At 38.8% G+C, this 26,628-nt stretch overlaps 1 protein-coding gene across 1 annotated transcript in view; it reads right to left on the bottom strand.

Moving 5' to 3' along the window:
- Positions 1-26,628, bottom strand: part of CNTN6 (contactin 6) — a 395,429-nt gene that overhangs the window by 316,852 nt on the left and 51,949 nt on the right. The window contains exon 2 of the mRNA XM_006168594.2: positions 12,832-12,886. The gene's annotated coding sequence lies outside the window, so the exon portion shown is untranslated. The remainder of the gene's footprint in view (positions 1-12,831; positions 12,887-26,628) is intronic.

The following is a 26,628-nucleotide window of genomic DNA, read 5'->3' as shown; positions in this document are numbered from 1 at the left end:
ACACACACACACACACACACACACACACACACACAGACACACACACAATATTTTATTTATTATTTTAGAGGATTTTGCCTTAGGGTGCATATACATGCCAGAGAGTGATGCAGACAATGAGCAGGAAACTGAGAAATCACCCTTCAGGGGAGCTGACCGCGCCACAATCCCTTACCCTCTATTCTCCTTCTGGGGTGTTGGGCATGCAAACACAAGTGCCCGGTGTGGTTTTCAAACCACCGAGTCCAGGACTCAAACCATGGTCAGCCACTTAGGAGTCCAGTGATGTAACCACTACACCATCTGCTGACCCCTACACAGAGTATTTTAACATACATCCTTTGTGTTTCATTAATAGGATAACAGGTCTTCAGGACTCCAGAAAGGGTACATATCTAGAAAAGAAAATTACTTTGGAATCTGCATGTGATTCTCCTATGACATTAACATGACCTCCCAAATGTAAAGTGACATTACTTGGACATAACCTATTTTGGACTAGATTGCCAACAGATGTTTAAAGATAGGAATTCAAAAACATATTGATCATGTAGCAAAGATGTTATTCCAAAGTTTTAGATGAGAGAAGTATAAGCACAGCTGCCTATTTCAGAAGTTTCAGGCCCAATCTGCTTGTCAGTTCCCAGGACATACTAGTTTTTCAGAGGATGAACGCATATAAATAAACTAAATGCATATAGAAAAGCACATACATCTTTTCTTTCCAAATCGCTTTCCTTCACTCTACCTGACATAAAGTCCCTGATGTCCCAGCCAGAGTGGTATTTTTGGCACAATATTGTTCCTGATTTCTCTATTGCCTCCTGGGGACCTGCCTTTCAAATATCTAATGTGAATTTTCTCATGAATGTCAATGATATACAGCTACATTTTCCTTCGAACTTTTCATCCCCCAGGCACTTCAAGTACTGTGTGACTACTTCCAAGATATCCATAACAAGATGAATAGCAATTACTTGTAATAGAGGGTAGAAAAGGCAAAGGGCATTTTTATTGGTTCTGGGAAGATTTAACTACATTGATACAGCATTTACTGAAAAACCTCATCACCTTCAGAGTATGATGAATGGCCACCTCCGTCTCAGCTCTGTCCCTGGAGGTTCCTAGGTGCTAAGTGCCCTAAGGTCTTCCTTGCCATACAAAGAGGTTAGTCTCCATTCATTCTCACATGTTAACTTCACTCGAGTTTAGTGAGCAGTGAACACTTTATTCACTCTCAATTCAAATCAAAATAAGAGTTTAATTTGCTTCTCTGTCTTCTGGGGCTAATCTTCCTTCACTGAACACTCATACTCCCATTAACTCAAGGAGAATAACCCCCTCAGCAGCCTTTGAATTAGACACTGAAGGACTAATTGTTCCTTTGGAAGCCTGAACACAGCTCCTGCTGGCATCGATGAGAATTTCCTTGTGAACCCTATATCCCAGGGCAGAAGTGAATGTAAGATATGACTTCATGTGACTAGTCATTGATAATTAACTCCCTTTCTAGTTCTGAGTTCATGAGCTGCATTTCTAGGATGCATATCATAGAGCCTGGTGTATCCAACAGATCTATCATTTGCAGATGGAATACCAAGACATCAACTCCTACAAAGTGTCCAGAAAGTCATTGCACAGGCACTATCAATCAGGGCAGACTTTGCAGAAGTTGGCTCAGGAAGCGTCTTCAGGGTCTGCCTCTCATTCAATGGGCCAACTTTCTAGTTGCAAAGAAAGAGTTCTTTTGTTATTTTTATAGTCCATGATTTTGACTTTATTTTAAAAATATCAGAAGGCATGTGTATGCCCAGAGAGAGAGAGGGGAAAAAAAGCATCCCTCAACAGAGCCAGGTCATACAAAAATCGTTTTTTTCTCTAATTTGCCATCCTGTCAGGATACTGTATGTGAGCATGCATACATCCAGTGAGTTTTGCAAGCCCCTGAGGGGCTGGGACTTGAACAGTGGTCAGCCATGTGGAATCCAGCTTCCCCTGTGCAGTGCTTAACAACTGGGCTCTAGAGCTGGTCCTAATTTTGACATTATTTATATTTAAAGAATCTCTGAAGGTAAACCATCTATGTTCTATCTTAACTACTCACTCCTAACTTTAGCTGAATTTATAACAGTTGTTATAAACCAGCTTAGGTGCCAGGTGGGAGAGCGCAATAGTAGTGCAACCAGACCCACATGGGAAAGTTCTGGGTTTGCATTCTAGAACGTTTCTGAGCATTACAGGTCCTATGTATATATTCCAGTGATCTGAACTGGCCGAGATTGTGTATATTTTCATACCAGTGAACTCATTTATTTAATCAAGTATTATTACCTTGATGTGAGTTTCCTACAAAATCATCTCTGAATCAAAGATTTGAGTGTACGTGTAGTCAGGAACTAATCCCAAGAAATATTACAAGGAAATGGGCTACTCAGAGAGCAAAGCCAATAAAGATTTGTAGCCATGTCAGTTACCAGTGCGGTCAATGGGATCTTGGTCCCCATAGATATCACAGGGAGGCAGACCAGGGCAATGTTCAGTAATCCCAACAGAAAGGATAGGAAAAAGGGTATTTATTTATCAGTTCTCCATCCGTTACTGATTGGGGGCTGCTTTGGGGAAGATGACCTCTCAGACATTTCTTTTTTTTTCCTCTGCATGCAGGAAAGAATGCTTCTTAGGTGAGAAAATAGCCCTCAGTCCGAGATAGTCAGGTTTTCACAGCAGTAGCCATCAGGACTGCAGTGGTAGAGCTGGGGGTGAAGGGAGTAGACTGGGAGATTCATTGTTGTCATGGACAGCATCTGCTACGCTGTTAACCCCCTGCCATGTACTAGACATATGGCTAGAAATAGGCCTTGAAATACAATAGGTGCCTTGTACAAAGATTGGACTATGGCAAGGCTAGAATGCCAAGCTTATTACTACTAATCAATCTTCTTGTTTTGCAATTTTTTTTATTAAGAGAAGACAGAGAAGAGAGTGTTTTCAATAGATATGTCACACTAAAAATTAAAGATCTGCCTTTTTTTTTTTTTACAACACAAATCCATTTTTATTCATCTACGTTTCATTATTTTAAATCCTTGAGGGATACAGCATCACACGGATTCTGTGTCCAATGGCCTTAGCAGGAAGATTGCTTCGGAATTTGGCTCGAACCATGCCACTGTTTCCATGGACACGGGTAACCTTTCCCCAGATTACTCTGGTTTTATTTGGTTTTCCACCACGAGTCACTGTGTTGTTTTTTGCTTTGTACACATAAGCACACCTCTTGCCTAAATAGAATTCCGTTTCATCTCGTGCATAAACAACTTCAATTTTAAGAAGAGCTGTGTGCTCCCTTTGGTTCCTGAGACCCTGCTTATAGTCAGCAAAAATGGCCTTGGACCACAGTCTTCCAGACATAGTTGCCTTTTAGAAGTCCTGTTCCCAGCAGGCCTCGATTATTTGTTCCCAAAGTTCAGCAGCAGGATCCTCACTCTCAAAGACCTGCCTTTTCAACTATTTTTAAAACTTTACATTGGGGAATTGGATCTATGATTACCTATATGAAAGGATTTCAAAAACTTTATGAAAAAATAGAATTGAATTGCTTATCTTGGTGCAAAAACTTTTGAAAAATACATGTACCTTTTTCATAATAGTTGATATTCATGAACTTTTTGAAGATCCCCCAATACATGGATTTACGTATATATTCAAAGGACATTACTTCATAAAAACTTTCAACCTCTAGGCCCTGTAGGATGTGCTCAGTTAACACCTTTTGCTTTCTTTTTTTTTTCTTTCTTGAAAAAAAATCTATGTTTTATATATGTAATATACCCACACAGAATGAGTGGCTATGTCAGATTTTGGAGAATATCTTAAACTGTTGCTTTAGCCTAGCAGAAGGCCCTAAAAAATTCTGGAAAAATACAAAAGTCTTTCTAACTATGAGTCAGATTGTTTTTTTCTCAGTTTTTTTCAAAATACAAAATATACTTAATAATAAAATACTTGATATCAAAGTAACAGACTAAAAAGTGAAAATTCAAACAACCTATTTATTTTTGTATACAAGACACAAAGCTAGTTTATTGACTTCACAGATTTTCTTTGGTTGTGTTGGCTGAATCAAATCACTAGTTAGTGTTATTTAGCCATTGTCCTAATTGAATCTCATGGTTATAAGGAAATAAAATACAATCATTTAGAGAAGGCTATTGCTTGACATATATTTCTGATAGCAAGTATCAATATAAATAAATGAGTTTTAAACTTCAGAACTGAAAGAATTTATGTAATTGAAAATGGATTTGACTTAGGAGACTGAAGTATCAATTTTATGGAATGTTTCTCCTTGTGTCCACTACATAATAATATTGTTGGTACATAATAGTAATAGTTATATAAAGTTGTTATATCTAAATAAAGTAATTCTTCTTTGCATGGTTGTATAATTATTATTAAATTATGCTGATATGTCTTTAAGCAACCCCATCTCCATATCTCTTAGTAGAAGAAAACAGGCATTTTCAATTTTTCTATTTTGTTTGCAAATAAGTTAATAAATAAATAAATATTTTTTACAGAAGCATATATAGGTTCAGCATCTGTGGCACAGTACAAAGCTTACTTGACTTCAAAGCTGGAAGTCACATGGTGACTGTGGTTCCAAACCCCATACTGGTTGACCTGAAGCACACTGGGTACGTGTAGGTGTCTAAGACATTGACAAGCTGAAAGACTGGAGGAAAGAGATCATGGTGTGACCATAACCTATGGAGGGTGCTTTTCTCTCTTTGTCTCTTTCTCTCTCTTCTCATATACATGTATTTTCACCTAAGAAATATACATATATATATATATATAATTATATATAAAATATAGCACATGTAAAAGTCATTTAAATATATTTACTATTATATAATTATACTATATTTGTATAATATTTGTATCTATTCATATGAACGTAATTTTAGATATTTGAGGCTCCATTGGTCTGAGGATGACATATTCAGATTATCAGCATATAAAAGCATGCAGAACCAATTAAAAGGATGCTAAGTCTCCAGATGATTTACAATCTACTGTTTCTTTGGTCATAAGGAAAATCCCTAGTTGATGCTATGAGAAGAAATGTTCAGGTGACACAGGAAGAAGCTCAAAATGCAAAGATATGCAATCTCTGTAGAAGCTTTTCTCTTTTCTCTTGGCTTGGCCCAGAGCATTACTTTCAGTTAATAAAACATGGCTTCTTCAGGAAAATAAAACCCATTTGAACATTGATTGATGACTTCTAAGGCTCTTTCTGTCAACAGTACAAAATGAAACAAAACATGGTCCCTATCATTGTGGAGCTTTTATTTTAAAGGCGGTGCTGATGTAAGAGAGGTAAATAGGCAGAGTTGTGATGAATAAAGACTGAAGTAAGTATGAAGGAGAAAATAAATGAGATAATAAGACAAGGACCCTGGTATAATGTGATTGAGAATCACTGCCATTACTCTAAACTGATTAGGAAAGGTCAAGTCTTTGAGAATTCTCCTAGCCGAATGGACTTTTGTCTTCCCATATGGCAAGACAGAGGTGGGAAATTAGTCTGAGAATCAGATTTTCTTTAACCTATCAGCAGAATGAGATTTATCTTAAAAAGTATCTATAAGCAGGATATATTTGGGTATATGTATATACTTTTAAAGAATAATCAAATATGGTTTTAACAACTCCATTTTGCAGATGAGGAAATGGAGGCTTAGAAAGCCTTCAAGCAAAATAAGCTAATGAAATCTGATCCATTTCCGACATTAAGGATCAACTTGAACATTTAGACAAACTTATGAAGGAGACAAAAATACTCTGAGAAATATAATACTCATTTAAAAGATTCTGAGGCCTAGGAGAATTCCTAGGCTTCTAGGGATTTTGGAAGGTAGTTAACAGTGAAGGTATGTAATACAATCTTTTTTTTTTTTTTTTTTTTTTTTCAGTTTGCTATAAGGTGTGTATGCTCACTGGAGAGAGACAAAGACAGAAATCACTACCTAAGGGAGATGCCCACACTGCAATCCTTTTTTCTCCTCCATTCTCCTCTTGTGATTTTGGCAAGCATGCACAAATACCCAGTGTGTTTTTGCCAGCCACCAGGTCCTGGACTTGAATTGTGCAGTTGGCCATGTGGGATCTAGCCACCTTAACCTCCATGCCCCCTGTTGTCCTGGTAATTCAGTTTTTAAAATGCTATGAAATATTAAAGCAAATAAACTGAAAACGACAATGCCCCAAAGGCAGAACATGTCTAGTACACCATAATAACAGGTACTTGGCTTTTGTCCTAAATCCTTTCTCCTAAGATGATACCATCTCACTGTATTGAGAGCTGTCAAGTCATCATTAGGATTTATTATCCGTGCTTTGATTAGATTAGGTGGAAAAGTAGGCTTTGATTTACAGAAATTCATATCACATCCAATTCTTATTTGAAAGACTCTAGTTCATAAAGCACTGAAACCTGGTGCATCTGGTTGCTGACACTATGACTTATTTTTTAATATTTGTAAGGGGCAATAAGTAAGAACTCATTCTTATACCATTTTACAAGCTGGGTGGCTGGTTAGTAGTAATTTTTCTTCTGACCTGGATTGAACTGGCACGATGCTCACATTGCCTCTGGCATTTGACTGTGTGCAGATTACATTTTGTTTCTTTCTCCAGAAATTATACTCTCCCTTTCCCAAACCAGCAATTCTAAGGAAACCAGGCTCCAAGCCTATTGATTTAAAACTACCTTCACTTCCAAACCTTATTTGGATGTCTGTTAATTCATACAAAACTCAATCCTAAAAATGTATATTATAAAATGTTGGCTCTGCACCTCAGTCTTTGCAGAGATACTGAATCAAGCATTTGAGAATTCAAAAAATATCAGATACAGTTACAGTCAATTATGGCTAAGGCAGTGAAGTAAAGATTTAGATAACTAAAAATAAAAATATGTTAATTGGTTATTTCTATTTCACAAGTGTATCTGAGGTGTGCACACATAAAACAGTAATTTTTATTTCTTAACTACCATACTTCCTGAATATTCCAGATAATTAAAGAAAGAAGAATTTAGGCCAACTCATTCATTTATTCTTACTACAGTGTAACATTTAAAAAAAGTTTTTTTACTATTATTATTTTTTTAGGGAGATTTTTTCTATAGGGCACATGTGCTCACTGGAGAGGCAGAGAGAAAGAAAGCAAAAATTCACCCCCTGGGGGGGGGATGGCCACACCACAATCCCTTCTCCTCCAATTTTCTCTCAGGATCTTGGGTAAACATGCACATGTGCCCAGTGTGAGTTTCAAGCCTCCAGGTCTGGGACTTGAACCATGGTCAGCCATGTGGGACTATGTAACCATTACAGCATCTGCTGGTCTCTTCAGTTTTTATTTTTTTCTTTTATATGAGAGAGAGGTGCCTTTGACAGGGTCTTGCTGCACTGTGATCTGCCTGCTTTACCACCTGCCCTCGCTTTCTGGCAAGCCAGGGTCACAGGTGCACCTGAAGGCATGTTCAGAGTATTGAGAGCAGCTGAGGATCCATACCCAGGGCATCTTTTATGACTCTAGTATCATGCAGTGGCACCTTTTCACCTGTGCCCCTGTGGCTGGTCCTCTATTACTTTTTATTTATTTATTTATTTTGAGAGCTTTTTGCTATAGGGCGTGTGTGCTCACCAGACAGAGAGAGACAGAGAGAGACAGAAAGTGAGAAATCACCCCCCCCCCCAGGGGGGATGGCCATGCTGCAATCCCTTCTTCTCCATCCATTACGCTAACTGCTGGTCCCGGTCCTCTATTACTTTTTTAAAAGCAACTGGGGTCCAGCAGGTGGTGTAGTGGTTGGGACACTGGACTGCCATGTGGCTGACCGCGGTTTGAGTCTCTAATCTATTGGCTTGAAAAATCACACCAGGCACATGTGTGTGTGCCCAAAATCTCAGGAGAAGAATGAAAGAAAGGAGATTGTGAAATAGCCATCCCCTCTGCTGGGTGGTGATTTTTCCCTTTTCCTCTCACTGTCTCTCTTCTTTCCAGTGAGCACATACACCCTACAGCAAAAACCTAAAGAAAAACAAAAGCAACAATTGCATAATTGGCACTGATCCAGGTCTTGAACATGTAATAGTGATTAAATATGATTGCCAATGATCCTCCCAGAGCTTATAGAAATAGACACTTGATTTTAACAAACTTTGATAAATGCTATGGGCAGTGCTGGCATTGGGGGGAAATATCACAAAAGCCATAGTTTTTTCCTTCCTTTTTTTTTTTTTTTTTTTTTTTTTGGGGGGGGGTTTTTTTCCTTTGGGGGCCTGTGCCACCCCGAGGGATTATTGCCATTGGGTGCATGTGCTAACCAGAGAGAGATGGCAGAGAGAGACAGAGACAATGAGAAGGAAAGTGAGAAATCACCTCTCAGGGGGAATAGCCATGCTGCAATCCCTTCTCCTCCACTCTCCTCCTAGAATTTTGGGCATGCAAGCACATATGCCCAGCATGATTTTCAAACCACCAGGTCCAGGACTCAAACCATAGTCAGCCATGTGAGAGTATAGTGCCCCAACCACTATGTTACCTGCTGATCCATACCTCAATTAATTTAAAGAAAGAGAAAGAGAGAGAGAGAGAGTGAATGAGTGTCTGTGTGTATAAAAGTTCCTGGAGGAAGTTACTGAGGATTGAATAATAAGTAGAATTAAACCTGATAATGATGTTGGAGAGTGAAGAAGAGGAGGGGATGATCTGGCCAGAGGGAAGTACATGTATAGGAAAGAGAACTCAGCTCAGAAACTAACTGAGCTCAGTATAGCTAGGACACTGAAAGAAAAGGATTGGGTGTTTTTAGGAAACTGAGAGGAAAAGGACCAGAATAATTGGTTAGGAAGATAAGGTTCCTAAGAGCAGGTGTGATGCAATTCAGGGTTTCTAAACCTGGAAACTTTAACACCTTGGAATGACTAACCTTTTGTTGTGAGAGGAGGGGAAGGCTGTCCTCTTTATTGTCGAATATTTAGCATAATCCTGACTTTAAGTACCAATTGCCAGTAGCACTTTCTTCCATTTGTGACAATAAAAAAAAAAATCTTGACTCTGCCAATATCTGGGGATAATATCACCTCTGCTCCAACAACACACAAGGAATATGCACAGAATATGCACCCACACACAAGTGAGATTTGTCCCAGAAATATAAGAGTGGTTGGACATAAAAAAATCAATCAATGGAAAACCCCACCTTAATAGAAGGGGGAAAACAGAAAGTCCACATGATCATCTCAATTTTTGCACCAAAATACATTAAACAAAATCCAATACCATTTCATAATAAAAACATTAAGAAAACTAGGAATAAAGCTGAACTTCCTCTAAAAGATAAAGAACTTGGAAGGAAAATCTGCAACTAACATCATACTCAATGATAAAAGACTGACTGAAATTTTCTCCTTGAATCAAGAACGAGACAACCATGCCCTCTGATGAAGTTTGAATGTGTTCCCCAAAGTTCATGTGTTGAAAACTAAATTCCCAATGCAAAAATGTTGGGAGGTGGGGCCTAATAAGAGGTAACAGGACGTAAGAGTTCTGCCCTTATGATAGATTAATGTTATCACAGGATAACATGTGGCTTGTGATTATAAGAACACAAAATGAAGGATGACAGCCTCTTTTACTATCACCATTCAACATTGTACTGGAAGTGCCAACAACCAGAGCAAATAGACAAGAAAACTAAATAAAAGTCACCCCAATTGGGAAGATAAAAATAAAACAATCTCTATTTGATGAAGGTATGTAATACCTTCAGTAGATAGTAAATAATCTACTTAATTTTTATAACAAATATACAAGACACAAGTTTTTATCACCTCTTTTTACAGATAAGGAAACCAAGGTCCAGAAAGGTGAGAATACTTGCCCAAAGTAAAATTGCTGGGAAGTGGCAAAAATGGTATTTAAAGTCAAGAAGTCTGGCTTTTCTATCTATATCTATATATAAATAAACATACAATCCCAAAGAATCTTTTAAAAAGCCATTAGAACTAATAAACAAATTCAACAAATTCAGCAAGTTTACAGGCACGAGGTCAACATACATAGATCAGTTTTGATCCTACACAACAATGAAGAATCTGAAAAGCAAATTAAGAAAAAAATCATTTGATAATAGCACTCAAAAATAAATCACCTTTGAATAAATTTAACTAAGAAGATAAAAGACTTCTACACTGAGAAATATAAGACATTGTTGAAAGAAATTAAAGACCTAAATTTTTTTTCGAGAAATTGAAAAATATCCTATGTTCATAGATTAGAAGACTTAATAATATTTTTATTATTTTAAGTGGTTTTTGTCTTAGGGCACGTGTGTTCGCCAAAGAGAGAAGGAGACAGAGACAGTGAGAGAGAAAGAAATACGCCCCCCCCCCCAGGGGGAATGGCCACACAGCAATCCCTTTTCCTTCATTTTCCACACAGGATCTTGGGTACCCTCACACAGGTACTGAGCACGATTTTTTTCCAACCAACCAGGTCTATGACTAAGTACTGAGCACGATTTTTTTCCAACCAACCAGGACTATGACTAAAATCACCATTGGCCATGTGGGAGTCCAACAATGTAACTGCTATACCATCTACTGACCCTATGAGACTTAATATTATTAAGATATCAATGTCAACTACTCAATGTGATCTGTAGAACCAAGGCAGTTCCAACGGCTCTCCACCCAAGTAACTGAAAAGCTGATTTTCCAACTTATATATGATTGGAAGGGGTCTGAATAGGGACAATCTTGAAAAAGAACAAACTCAGAGCACTCACACACTCTGATTTCAAAGCATAATATGAAGGTATGGTAACCAAAAGAGTATGGTACTGGAAAACAGTCTGATGATTCCTCAGAAAGCTATACATAAAAATACCATATGACCCCACAACTCTACTTATAGCTATATGTCCTGAGAACTAAAAACCTATACTTAAACAAATACGTGTACACACAGGTTCGTAGAAGCACATTCAAAAGAGTCAGTAGGTAGAGACATCCCAAATGTTCATGGATAAACAAATTGTGGTATGTACATTAAATGGAATATTATTTAGCCATAAAACAGAACAAAGCACTAACAAACACTACAACATAGATGAGCCTCAAAAACATGATAAATTTAAAAAGGCAGGCACAAATGTCATATATTATTCCTTTTATATAAAATACCCATTATAGGTAAAAACCATAGAGACAGAGTGCAGATTAGTGGTTCTTAGGAACTTAGGAGGAGGAGGGAGAAAATAGAGATGACACGTCAGATTGTGGGGTATCTGGATACTCCCATACATTCATTGACATGTGAATTAGGTTAATATAGTAGGCTTATTAACCAAGACTTTAACTTAAGAAGATTCTATATAATGTTTATGTAGAATGTTTACATGTATTTGCATTATTCTAATTGATTTACAGCAAAATAATCTACTTTATTTTTATAAGAAATATACAAGGCACAGGTTTTTATCATCCTCTTTTTACAGATAAGGAAACCAAGGTCCAGAAAGGTGAGAACACTTGCCCAAAGTAAAATTGCTGGGAAGTGTCAAAAATGGTATTTGACGTCAAGAAGTCTGGCTTTTCTATATTCAACTACTTATTATGCCAACATCTTTTATGTAAAATATTTTAAAGAGAAAAAGGCAATACTCACTAAAATGTTGAGAGTTTTAAGGAGAAAGCTGGGGGCTTACCTAATAGTTTTACTATTATAACTATTAATAGTAATAAAGTAAGTCAATAATGATCTGTCCACTTACCATAATACTTTATAATCCTTAAAATAGATAAATAAGAAAGCTGAATATCATAGAAACATAATATAGAAAATACTTGTATTTTCATATACCATGAAAAAATTAGAGGAAGCAGCAGATGGCATCGTGGTTATGTCACTGGACTCTCACAGAGTAGTCAACTGTGGTTTGAATCCCAGACTCAGTGTCTTAAAATTCACACCAGGCATGTTTGCATGCATGCCCAAGATCCCGAGAGAATGGAGGAGAAGGAATTGCTGCATAGCCATCTGCCAGGGGGGTGATTTCTCACTTTTTGTCTCACTGTCTCTCCATCTCTCCCTGTCTCCCTAGCAAGCGTGCACACCTAGAGCAAAAATCTCTCTTAAAAAAATTAGAAAAAGAGGGACCAGCAGTTAGTGTAATGGTTATGTCACTGGACTCCCACATAGTTGACCGAGGTTCACGTCCCGGACCTGGTGACTTAAAACTCACGCCTGGCATGTGTGCATGCGTGCATGCCTGCACAAGGTCCCGAGAAGAGAATGGAGGAGAAGGGATTGTGGTGTGGCCATCCCCCCCGGGGGGGTGATTTCTCGCTTTCTTCTCTCTGTCTCTGTCTGTCTGGCGAGTGCACGCACCCTATAGCAAAAACCTCTCAAAAAAAAAAAAAAATTAGAAAAAGAAAAAAAAATTGAAATGCAAAATTGTTTCTGCATTATGGTAACAGTTACAAAAACTTTCTGACAATGTATGAACACTAGCAAAAGAACATAGGCCAGTGGATAAGAGGAGAAACAGATTGGGGGAAAATATTTTTATCATTAATTGAAAGTTTGTTTAATGTGGCTCTTATTTTAATGTGATGAAACAGCATTTAAAAATAAATATGGGCCCAGCTATGGTGGCACATGTTGTTGAGACACTGTGCTCCACAAGCTAGGATCACATGGGAGGCCCAGGTTTGATTCCAGAATCCCCCCTAAACTGGGCATGGTTCCATTTACCTGTAATTCCAGCAACTTGAGGGGCCGAGGCAGGAGAATGATGACACATGAGACCCTATGTTAAAAAAGAAAGAAATATATAATGTAAAATGAATAAATAAAAAAAATAAAATACAAACCAAAATTAACATAGTTAACTTTTTAATATATATCTTTCAATAGGCCCTTATGATTAAAATGATCTATATATATGCTATGAAATACTGGTTCTGTTGTCTCTTTTTTTTAGTTTTTGGTATAGGGTGTGGGTGCTCTCTAGAGAGAAACACAGAGAAAGGGAAAGTGAGAAAGCAACCCCTGGGGGAACTGCCATACCACAATCCCTTCTCCTCCACTCAACTCTTAAAATTTTGGGCATGCATGCATGTATGCACATGTGTCTGGTATGTTTTTCAAGTCTTTGGGTTCAAGGTTTCAACCACAGTCAGCCATTTGGGATGCAGCTGCCTTAAACAGCGTGCCTACAGCTGGCCTTCTGCTGTGCTTTTCGTAAGTAAGAGATTCATTGTTTCAAAACTTGTCATTGTTAGTTTTAACAATATTTTCCATCAAGAACAGACTTGTTTAACTCTGTGTTCCCAGAGAAAACATACCTGCCACTTGAGAAATACTTGTATAGATATGAAGACACAGAAAAATGAAGACAGTATCATAGAGAAGAATGAAAACTAGTTACTACATAAACCTTTCTCCCCAACTCAGTTCCTTGCCTGTTTTAATTTACTGAATTACTGAACAAATATTACATATTCTGTGGCATATGTTATTTTCATGCTTTTTTTTTTTTTTAAATAAGCTTGTTTCATTTGCCATAGGACACATGTGCTTGCCAATGACAGAAAGTGAGCTGTGGCATATGTTATTTTCATGCTTTCACTGTAATTCCTTCTCCTCCATTCTCCTCCCAGGATTTTTAGTGGGCATGTGTGCATGCACATGCACCTGTGTGCATGCCCAGTTTGATTTTTAAGACCAATGTCCAGCACTTGAAACTGTTTGGCCATGTGGAATCCAGTGCCTTAACCTTCAGTCCACCTGCTAAACCCATATTTTCATATTTTTAAATAAAACCAGAAATACATTTTAAAAAATTTCAAAGGGATAATGCTAATCTCCAAACAAATTTTAGAAGACTTTATGTACTCTACCATAAAATAAAATTAGAGGATAAAGAGTCTTCTTCCAATTTATAATAAAGTAATTCTGCCAGGAACATAATCTTCTCAAAAAATGGCATCAGAAAAAACAGGATAGCTCTATGAAACACCACACTAAACACAAAAATCAATCTTAAATGTATCACAGACTAAACATAGAAGCTAAAACTACAATGTTTTAGAAGAAATCATAGGAAAAAAATTATTTGTGACCTGGGAATAGGCAAAGATTTCTTAGGACAAAAATATCACTACCCATAAAAGGACATACACAAATTGGACTTCATAAAAATTAAAACCTTCTGCCTCTCAACAAAGAATGAGAAAAAATATTCATAATCCATATATTTGACAGAAGCCTTGTACTGAGAATATGTAAAAATATTTTACATTCTATTAGGTCATTAGAAAAGTCAAGACACCGACCAGCAGATTGCATAATGTTTATGTTGCTGGACTCCCACATAGTCCACCACAGTTTGAATCTTGAACCCAGTGGCTTAAAACTCATGCCAGGCATGGGTATATGCATGCTCAAGATCCCAAGAGGAGAATGGAGGAGAAGGGATTGTAGCATGGCCATCCTCCTGGGGGTGATTTTTCCCTTTCTCTCTCTCTGTTTCTCCAGTGAGCATACTCACGCTATCGTGCCCTATAGCGCATTTTTAAAGAAAACCTTTCTTTTAAAAAAAGAGGAAACTCATGATGCATTTTTGCATAGAAAAACATGAAACATTTTTTTTTTTTTACACAACCCAATAATAGCAGATACAGTACAAACAGGCTACAAATTTGAACATGTAACCAGCTTAGGTATGAAACAGGTCAATAAGTATGTAATAAGAGGCTCGACATCACTGAACGTTAGAGAAATACAAATTAAAACTGCAAGGAAATGTAGTACTTCATACCCAGTATAATTGAGACAGGAGAGAGCTGAAGTGCGAGACACCCCCAAACTGACGTGAGGGACATTCAAAACACCTCAAACCCGACAGACGAGTAGTGGCCGAGAGACTGGGCCTGAATCAGCTGGAACCAAGAAGGCTCTGGAACAACTAAGGCCTCCTTTTCAGACTCTATCTCCTCAGAGTACGGTTTTAGCAGCTACAGGGCGAGCCCACCTGCTCAGGACAGCTGGAAATAATCGGGCAAGGGCGGAACTACCCTAAGGAGGCTGTAAAACGCGGGGGACTGTGCGTTCAGGATAACCTCTGCCCCTTTCTGGAAATTTCACAAATAAGCCGCCCCTTACTTAGCCTGGAATTAAGGCAAACCTTGAAAGCCAGACACCCACTGAAGTTCGGCACCGCCCCGCCTTCAGGGTGGCCCTTCTGCCTTTCCCGCGCACGTCCCCCCTTGCTCGCAGAGGAAGGATGGAACGTTCCTCCTCCCTCACGGGTTGCTCCGCCCACCAGCCCGGCGTGTGCCGCGCCCGCTCGACGCCCGTCAGTCCCCTTGCTTCCACTTTCCCTCAAAGGCTCGCTCTTGCGTTCTTTCCTACACAAAGCCAAGGACCCTCACACCCTGAGTAGAGACCCCACCCATCATGGGTTGCGTCTCCTCAGGAACATCTTTCTGGAAACCACAAAGGGATCCTCGGGAGACCCTCCGAGTAGACCCCACCTTGACTCCGCGGAGTACCAAGTGGCCGCATCTGAGTGAGTGAGTCTCTCTGAGGGGATTTTTCCCTTCGGCCTTCGTCGGTTACCTGATGTTTTTCCTGTCTGCTCTGGTCTGTGAAGGGAAAGTGGCTCAGCCAGCTCTGAGACTGATCAGGCCGGGCTGGTGTCAATGCTGGGTTGACAGCACACCACATCCGGGACACGGGTCAGGACTGCCTGGCACGGGGAGGCAGGATTGAGAGTCAGGGGCCGAGCGAGGCCGCCACACGTGAAGCGCCTCCGCTAGTGGCTGAGGCAGGGCGGGACTTGCTGGCCACATGTACCTCATCCAGGATGCTCGGCTGGGAGACACAGCTGAGGAATGCCTTCCCACTGGAGCGAACCACCTGGTCATGGTGCGCACTGACCCTGATTGCTTCAGATACTCAGTGCTAGGTAGTTTCACAGTCCTCCCCATTCTGCAGAGCTTTCTGTTCCTCACTTTATTTTCCACATCTCATGGAAAAGTTCTTTGGCCTTTTTACTCCTTAACTAATCAAACTCTCCAAGTGTCACTGTGGAAATGGAGAGGGTCCTGGGGCCCCAGCGTGCCTGAGTCTTTAGAGTAGAGAACCTTCACTCTAGAAGTCCACTTCTCCCTCATTTTCTAGTTTGCTTGCTAAATCACGGTGTTTCTTGTTATAAAGTTAGGGAAGAATTTAGCTTCTGGCTAAGCAAGTATTAGTCCTGCTGTAAAAGTGGGAAATCTCTGATTTTGTGGAATTTGGGTGCCTAATCAAGTGCTGTTGCCATATACTATATCCATGGTGGTTCTTGACATTGCAGAGAAAGTGAAAGCCCAGACAGAGTAAGATAAGAATACAACTTTCCAACTGGGTCTGGAGCTGCAGGGTCCACTCACTATTAAGGCCTCTATTAATTGGCCACAGCTTTAACATGGGGGCTGACGCCAGTGTTACAAAGGACTCCTGCTTGGGCTGCCTTCTAACTAATTGTTATCTCTTTTAAATGAATGGTTTAAAGAAAAAGCAGTTCACATTTTTCTGTAACAGCATGTTCACAATTATGTTGGGATATCAAGAGCAGTGGCCAAAAAAAAAGAGTGTCTGTATTATGTACAATGTTACGGTTTGACCTGTTGCCAATAGAAGGTAAGCAGGGAAAAACCCTGTGTGCATGGGCCTCCCAGCTTTATATCAGCCTTCAGAAATGAAAAATCAATGTAGAAAGTGTCTGGCTCACATGAGCACTCTAAGTCTAGAATCAGATATTCTTAATGACCTACGTGTGGAACGTGTTTGGGGACAGGGACACCAAGATTCTAGTTCACAAGGAAAGACATCAGATGAGGAGCTAACTGGCAAAATCTCTTAAGGGGGACATTTCTCCTTATCTGAAAGATTTAGCCCCTTAGTTTCTCCTCTGAACCTACCTCCCTGTATGGGTGAGGCAGTGGGGCTAATTTCAGTTAAGCTCAGCCCTGAAGGTACCACTCAAAGTAGGACCTCCTACTATGCACAGAGGTTGAATAAGTTTTGTCCACTCCATGAGGTCCCACATGGAGATGAAAGACTGGAGCCCACTCCTTTTCTCCATGTCAGACTTGGCACTAAGTAGACAGAAATTGGGAAGGTTCTTGGAAGACCTAAAGAAATTCATCGGAGGGTTCATTAGCATAACCCTGTCCTTTGGCCTGTCCTGGGTAAACAGTTGGTCATCCCTTCTGTTTGCTGTACCCTAAAAGAAAAACAGAGGGTATTTCTGGCAGCCAGTTTTCTGTGATACCCAAACTGTCAAGTATGGCCAGCAAGGAATTTATAGACCACGGGGAGATCCCATTCCCATGCAAGACCCATGCTGAGACCATCAAGACCCAAGGCATGTGACTTAGAAACCCACATGTATGCTTGCTTGCATGTGGAGAAATGTATAATCAAGCCAGTAAACTTTGATAGGATCTGAGAGTCCACTCAGAGTAAGGAAGACAACATTGCCATGTTTCAATGTGGACTACTAGATGCCCTGAAGAAGTTAACCAACATAGACCTGAATATCACAGAAGGCAAAATTCCTGACATATATTTCATCAGTTAATCAGCCCTAGGCATTAGGAGGAAACTTCAGACAATTGCCAAGAGCCTGTAGACACCTATTCCTAAGCTCCTAGAAGTAGCTTTCAGTGTCTATAACAACCATGATAAGGTCACAAAGTCTATAAGGTCCCAGACAGAAACAAAGGCTTAATAGTGGCTATAGCCATAGCTATCCCAGTCACTCAGGGTAATCCTGCTGGCTGGGACTTAAGTTCCACCCAGGAGTAGGATCTAGGAAGCCCAGATCAGAGTCTCTGCCATGGGACTCTAAATATTTCCATAATGAGAAGTATGGGCACTAGAAAGGGCAGTGTCTACACTGACATGCTCTCTTCCCCCACTGGAGTCTTGTCCCCATTATGGAGGGGTATCCCCTGGAAATGGAAATGGTCCAAGCTCTGAAGGGAGTTTGAAACTCCTGAGTCCATGATGGCCTCTAGAATTGAGGACTGATTAGTTCTGAGACTCCTAACAGCTGCTGTTGGACATCTGGAAATCTCATCAGACAAGCCTCCGGTAACCCCTGAAGTGGCAGGTAAGAATGTTGTTGGACATCTGGAAATCTCATCAGACAAGCCTCCGGTAACCCCTGAAGTGGCAGGTAAGAATGTTGATTTTCCACTAGATATGGAAGCTGATTATTCTGTCGTAATTTGTCACTCTGGTCTTTTGTCTCTCTGAACATGGTCTGTAGCAGTTGTATACAGCCAGCCCCAAACTAAAAGGTTTGCTTTACCCCTCTTCCGGTTGACTGGGACCTTGTCTTTCACCTACTTGTCCCTTATAATGCCCAATTCCTTAACTAGGGAGGGGCTTGATGACCTGGCTGGGCACTGTAATTTACTTTAAAGGCTAACAACCAACAGAGAAAATGACCATCTCTTGCTCATGACCTGAACATAACCCCTGACCTAGAGGAGAATGATTTCATTCCTCCCCACATAAAAGCGCAGGTGAACTTGGAGGTGAGGAATACAGAAGTCCCTGGGAAAGCAATAAATGCCTCTCCAGTAAAAAAAAACAAAACAAACAAACAAAAAAGGTTCAAGGATTTAACTGTATTTCTCATAGATGGCAGTACTCAATTAGGTCAGAAGCTTGACAGGGCCTGCTGCCCATCATAAATAAATTTATTGAACATGAATCTGGAGGCTATGCAAATCCCCCCATAATAATCCTATCTTCTTGTAAAAAAAAAGCCTAGTGGGGAGTACTGCCTAGAGTAGTATTTGAAGATTTTAATGAAATATTTATAGGTAAACTTTTGGGGTTAATTTGGGATCTTAAAGTTATGTTGAATTAAAGTAATAAGTATTTGTAAAATGTCTGTGATGTCTCAAGGTAAGTACAATGCTTTGATTAATAAGAAGTCTAAAATTGTCTACTTTTGGCTTTTAAATATGTTTAAAGGAACAAAAGATATCCGGTGTATTAAGATTGTTCTGTTCTACAGTAAAAAATTTGTTAACAAAACACATGTTTTTAAAATTTACGAGATGCATATTCATGAGCGGTATAAGACAAGCAACTCCAAATTGCTTGCTTCCTAGAATTAAATATTACTAAGAGTTATAAATTCTAATAAATACAATTCTACATGCAAAATTACAAGAAAATTAAAGTGTATTTTTGATGAGATAAGTTATAAGCAATGCAATAAGACTGTGTTCTTTAAAAAAATACTTTTGTATAAATCAAAGAGTAAGATTATTTCCAAAATAAACTTATAAAGAAAGGTGAAAATGATACAAAAGAAAACAGTACGTAGAAAAGAAAGTTATAATGGTGGATATATTTTTTGGTAGGGAGAGTTAAAAAGGAAAGGACATTTTCATGTAAAAAGAAGTTTGTGTCATAAAATTTTTAACCTAAAGTTAAATGGCTAAGTTATTTCAGAATGGAAAAAAGGGAAGAGACAAATAGTGAAAGTTTAAAGCACATTGTTGAAGTCGATGTTAAAAGTCTAAAGATGTAATTGATGTTAAGTGTGTGAAAAGGTTACAAAGATTAATAAAATTAAGATTTTGTTGATGAATGTTGTAAAGACTAAGTAAGACTTATAGAGTTCTGATAGTACTGATGTGATACCATCAGTCACAATTCTGGTTGTTCAAAAGAAATAGCCAGATTTCTTTGTCTATTACATCATTATTACACCAATGGTACTTCAAGTATTCCTACCAATTATAACTTCAGACTCATCATCAAAGAAACCCCAAAACTCCCCTTGTCTGTCAGAGATTTTTTTTTAATCCTTTGATAAGTAGTCCTATACCTGGCAATTCAGTTACTAATACATGTAAGTATGTGGAATCAGCTTTAGAAGACAAATCTCTTTCTATCAATACAACCTCTTTAAGATTAAGGGAAGTAAAATGTCTAAGGAAGGAATGAGACTAGAGGGAACTGAGGCAAGGGATATTCCAAACTGAAATGAGGAACATTCCAGACACCTAAACCCTGACTGATAAGCAGTGGCTAAGAGACTGGGTCTGAACCAGTTGGAAACAAGATGGGTGCCTGGAATGACTGCTGCCTAAACCTCAGACTCACTAAACCTACATTTTATGGTACTAGCATGCTACTGATAGAGAGCACTCCTACCTGCATGATGACAATTTGGAGTAATCATGACAATGACCAGAATTAACCTAATAAGGCTAGAAAATGAGAGGCACATTGGTTCCAGGAAATTATTGCTCCTTTCCGGAATATTCATGAATAAACAACCCCTTAGCCTGGCATTAAGCCAAGCCTTATAATCCAGACATCTACCAAGGTTCAGTGCTGCCTGCCTATGGGGTAGGCCTGCTGTCTTTCCTTTTGTGTAGTAGTACTCCCCTTCCTCTCAGGGGAGAGAATGAACTATTCACCTATCTCTTCTCACAGAGTTGTTCTGCCCATGGAGTAGTTCACTTGATATACTTTCCTTAATAAACTTGATTCCACTCTTCCGTAATGATTTGCTAGTGAATTCTTTCCTATGCAAAGCCAAGGACCCTCATATCTCAGAAGACCCCCTCTCCTCACTTGTAAAGTCTCTGTGGCAACTTACTGACTAAAATTAGGAAGACTGACAATGCCAAATATTAATGAGGAGGTGGAACTGCTGGAACTCTCATGAAATGCAGGCAGGAATGTAAAATAGTAGAAGCACATTGGAAAATTTTTAGGTTAAACAAAACATAACTCATCAACTCTGCATTTAGATATAATTAAAGATAAATAAAAACATGTACTTGCCTAACAAGTTGTCAGAAATGTTAGTAGAACTTTATTCATAATAACCTGAAATAAGAATCAGTGCAAATATCCATCAGTAGATGAATGGATAAACAAATTGTGTGGTATGGAAGACTACTCAGTAATACAAAAGGAACAAAGTTACTGATATATGTAAGTACATGGATGAAGCTTAAAATTATGCTGAGTCAAAAGTCTGGAATAGAAGAGTTGCTTATTATATGCTTCCATCTATGTAATGTTCTATAGTCAGACACTAATCTACAGTAGTTCAGCTTCATTTACCATTTTGTTTTCTGCAGTTTCAGTTATCCATAAGTGCAGTATAATAGAGAAAAGTTATATGCATGTAACTTTCATTATAATATATTGTTATGATTTTTTATACTTATTATCATGTGTCAGTCTCTTCCTCTAACTAATTTATAAATTAAACTTTAGCATAGATATGCATGTATGGGAAAAACATAGTATCTATCAAAAAAAGGTGGTTATAATTTCTTATTTTAGAGGGAAGTAAGGGGTGTGATGTAAAATGTACAAATGAAGAAAATGATAAGGAAGTAAGGAGAAAAATATGTCTATATGCTTATCTAACATCTAAAGTTCTGTTTATGCACTTGTGCTGTTCTCTTTCAAGCTTGTTAGCTTTTGTTCTTTTGCTACTAGCCTAACATTGGTCAGTGCAGGCTTTTACTGACAGGCTCTCAAATTTCCTAAGAATCTGATAATAAGACAACTCCATTTAGCCGTTTTTCAGAACTTCGCAGAAATATTATCAGACTCTGAATAAGTATAAGTGAGTTTATCTGGGGCCAAGAAGGCATTCTCCATAAATTGCACAATTTTTAATTACTTTGAAATGTATAAATGCATGCATGTGCATGCACATGTATGCTCACACACACACAGTTATGTTATTCTTTCTCAAATTTGCCTAGACATTAATGTTCTAGGGGGTAAAATCAGGTTGTCAATAAATAAATAAAATGATAGTTCTGTGGTGACCCATATCAACTGAGTTAAAACAGATAGAAGGTCCAGATGGTGGTGCTACAGTAATATAGTGCTTTGGCAGGCTGATCCACATGGGAAGGTTGTGGATTAGTGTCTGGGGACCTCCCAAGTATTTCCCCCAAGCATGTATCCATAATAAGGGAACTGCTAGGGCTGAGAGTTGATTGTAGTGTCAAGAACCTGTGAGGATGGGTGCCTGTCTCTCAGTATGCTGTTTTTTCTCTGTGTCTCTATTGCTCATGGGGCAAACCAGTGACATTGTAGTTAAGGAGGCTAGATCCCACATGGCTGGCTGTGCAGTTTGAGTCTTGAACCCAGCAACGTAAAAAACACACTGGGAAGTGTGTATGCATGTCCAAAATCCCGAGCAGAGAACAGAGGAAAGGGGATTGCATGTGGCCATTCCTCCTCGGTGGTGTTTTCTCATTTTCCCTCTCTGTCTCAGGTAAGTGCACACATTCTCTAGCAAGTTAAAAAATAAAGAATTGCGGGAACCAGTAGTTAGCGTAATGGCTGTGTCACTGGATTCCCACGTAGTCGACTGCGGTTCGCGTCCCAGACCCAGTGGCTTAGAACTCACGCCGGGCACGTGTGCGTGCGTGCCCAAGATCCCGAGAGGAGAATGGAGGAGAAGGGATTGTGGCATGACCATCCACCCTGGGGGGTGATTTCTCACTTTCTGTCTCTCTGTCTCTCTCTGTGTGTCTGGCGAGCGCACATGCCCTATAGCAAAAACCTCTCAAAAAATAAAAATAAATAAAGAATTGCAATCACCACTTTAATAATAGTTTCACCTAAGTATTCACGTTAAAATGATCTGGAAGAGGGAATATGAAAAAGCTTGCAACATTTTCCAAAAGTACCCTCCTTCACTTCTGCCACTTTGACTTCTTTTCAAATTTCTGCCCTAAGTGGGTAGAAAGACATGAGATGGATCAATGAATGTGCCCTTTATGTATGATCCTATAAAAAGCCAGCCACTCATCATTTCACCTGATGAATTTATGGATCAGAGATTACATTTGTAAATAAAAGAAAAAGGAGAGGGAAATGGTTATTTTCTATAGAGAAACTGGAAAGCAGCCATCTTATTAACACTGAGGTCGGCAGTCTGGCAGAAAACATTAACAATACAAAAGCTACATTTAACTCTCAGATGTCTATTGGAGTTGCCAGAATCATTTCCATTAAATTATAAATTAGAGATACATGACTGTATGAAAGACCAAGTGACCAGTACTTGAATTGAAGAAAACAACATGAATTGGAGTACTTTGGAAAATAAATCTCTAGTCATTTCAACAATTGTGTTATTCATATCTAGCACTTGTGCATCAATCATAAACTTGAGAGAGAATAGTAATTAAGGAGAAGAAGGATGGTTGAAAAACCTGGTGGAAAAAGTACATTTTGGAGGGAGATTTTTAGATCTTTTAGGTCACTGAATTGTGAAATCTTGGGCAGATCATTTACCTAGATAGCTATTTTTTTTTCTATATTTATGAAAGTAGTACTTCAGATTTTAAACTATAGTCCCTGCTCTTTTGGTTTTCAAACACTGCACTCTGGTTTTCCATTGAACTCTTTGACCAAATCGTCTCATTTTTTTTTTCTTTTTAAAAAGTTTCTTTAGAGAAAAAGAGACAGCAGCTTAAAAACATACCAGGCATATGTGCATGCATGTGCATAATCATGATGTGATCGAGAAATGAAGGAAAAGGGATTGTGGCATGATCACACCCCATTTAGGGGCAGAGACTCAAACTCTGGTGAGCCTTGTGGGATCCTGCTCCTTTTGCACAGTACTTAGCCACCTGCTATGGGGGCAGTCCTTTACTTTCCTTCAGAGAAACCTCTATCAAGTAAATATTGAAATATCTCAAGTTTCTCAGTTTATTTCTAATTTTTAAAAATTTTCTTGTAGAAGGTAATCTTATTTGAATTAAAAGTAAAACTCCTTCACTTACTTCCTTTTGTTAACATTACTTATTCATCTATTATATATGTCAGATACCTGGGAAGTGGAAGCACTTCCCTCACTCTGCCTCCCCTTACTACACACGTACTTAGCCACTGTGTCCTGTGGATTTAACTTTTATTTTGCCAAAGACTTCACTTTACGTTCAGGATAATAGCTGAACAGATAATAGAGGAATAATAAGATTTTCCTCACTTTCTGACATTTAACAACAATGAATACCACCATAGTGTTAAGTATTTACCTGTAGAAAGTATGGATTATACTATTTAGTCCTCTTGAAAACCTAAACAAGTACTTCTTTAGATGAGCTTTTCTTAACAGTGGACCCTGAGAAAAGGACTTATTTATTTGGGAAGTGATTATAGTGATACAAGTGAATTGTGGAAAAAAGTGAGACAGGGGAGGGAGAACATTTAGTAAGTGTGCAGAGTGAACCACATTTCAAGAAATGGGGCTCATCTCCTCTGCAGATTCTCCAAAGAACTATGTAGCATGCACTTCAGAATTGTCTTAATGGGATGGAAAAGGTGGCATGTTTATCCACCCACTCTTAAATTCATTGGTCGAATGATAGTTCTGAGGATGTTAATCCCCTGGTATTTTCAGTCAACATATCCAGTTGGCCCTGTGCATTGGTTAGCAAGTCCTGTGAGCCATTAGACAAAGTAGTGGACAAGCACACAAGAGCTTGAAGGAAGGAAACTTAGAACTTGCCAGTACGATGTGGATGAACCTGGAAGTGTACTGACAGGATGTGGGCTAGTTTCTTGTAGTACTAATGAACGTTCCAATTTCCTGATGTGGAAATTAGTAGAGACTTGGAGAAGTTAAAGAACTTAACCTAGGTCACACAGCAGGTTGTGTATCCTTAATACAAAACCAGGAAAACAGAGTGAACCACCCAAATCCTTAACAACTGTAGTGCATTGCCCCTCTCTGAGTCTTAATTATTTAGCCATGTTTAGCCTGGTACATGCAGGTCCATGAACCACACTTGCTATTTTCTTTTGCCTTTTTTATTTTTTTTTTCCTTCGTGGTTTATCTATTTCTTCCTTGAGTGAGAGAGGTAGAGAGACAGCTTGCTCCACAAGGTCTTAATGCCATGATCTAACCCTAGCCCTCAGCCTACCCCTGATAATGGGCACACGTATGCCTGGTGTACACAGAGAAGTCTCTAGATCAGAATGCAGATCTTTTCCACATGTGTCAGTCTTGCAAAGTATCAGGTTTTACTGCTGTGCTACCACCTAACCCCTAGGACTTGCAATTTCTTTTTAAGGATTATTTAATTCCATTTGTTATTACTATTTTTTGATTTTTTTTTTTTTGGAGAGATTTTCACTGTAGGGCGCGTGCGCTCACCAGACAGACAGAGAGAGACATAGAGACAGAAAGCGAGAAACCACCCGCCAGAAGGGATGGTCACGCCGGAATCCCTTCTCCTCCATTCTCCTCTCGGGATCTTGGGCACGCACGCACACGCGCCCGGCGTGAGTTTTAAGCCACCGGGTCCAGGACGTGAACCGCGGTCGACTATGTGGGAGTCCAGAAACATAGCCATTACGCTAACTGCTGGTTCCCCACTATTTTTTGATTTTGACCAGAGAGAGAGAGAGAAAGGGAAAGGGAGAAAGCAAGCTGCCAGGTTCAAGACTTGACCCGTAGTTGGCCATGTGGGAATCCAGCTCCTTTAACCACATGCCACCTGCTGGCCCCAGAACTTGCTCTTTTTGATTTTTTACTTTTAACATTATCTCTCCAGCTTCCATGTTCTTCTGTTTTTGTTCACCTGGTAAACATCATATAGAATTCCAAAACTTTTTCAAAGATCCTTTCACTTTATTTTAAAGATTTATTTATATTTCTATCAAAGTAATGCATATATATGTATATATATATATATATATACACACACATATATATATAAAGCCAAGTAGTGCTAACAGTCTGAGAACAACAAAAACAACATCAGTATCTTTCTTAGTCCACTCCCTATAAGCATCCACTCTATATTCTGATTGTTCCTACCTCCATATCTCTAAATAACATCATGTCATTACAATATCTTGGTTTGGGAGATTCAGCATTCTCCATTGGCATCCAATTATAAAAAAGAACAATATGACTTTTATATTCCTATTCCACTCCCCAAATTTCCCAATACATTGGGTCATCAGAAAAGTAATGACATATTTTTCTATTCAAAAATGTGTCATGACTTTTCCAACAAACTGATAATTCTTTTAGTTTTTCTTTAAATCCATAATAAGTTTTTTTTATGATTAAGACTTCACAAATATTATTTGTTAGGTTATCAGAAAAGTCAATACATATTTTTCTGTTTTTCTATGTAAAAATGAATCTTGACTTTTCCTATGACCCAATATTTTAGATTCAAATGATACAGTCACATTTTCTTTGTGTGTAACTTCCCGTTTTTTCAAGAGTTAGTCATTTATCTGTACCTTGCCTTGGTTGTCTTATCATCTGCGAATGAGTCACTTTTGCTCATTTAAGAGTTGTGTAAAATTGGGATCAACAGCTGGCCTAATGACTATGTCACTGGACTCCATGTAGCTGACCGCAGTTTGAGTTCCAGACGTGGTGGTTTAAACTCAACACCAGGCACGTGTGCGTGCGTGCTCAAGATCCTGAGAAGAGAGTGGAGGAGAAGGGATTG

This window comes from Tupaia chinensis, unplaced genomic scaffold (assembly GCF_000334495.1).
Source record: "Tupaia chinensis unplaced genomic scaffold, TupChi_1.0 Scaffold145889_1, whole genome shotgun sequence".
Taxonomy (NCBI): Eukaryota; Metazoa; Chordata; class Mammalia; order Scandentia; family Tupaiidae; genus Tupaia; species Tupaia belangeri.
This window is presented reverse-complemented; position numbering and strand designations above follow the sequence as displayed.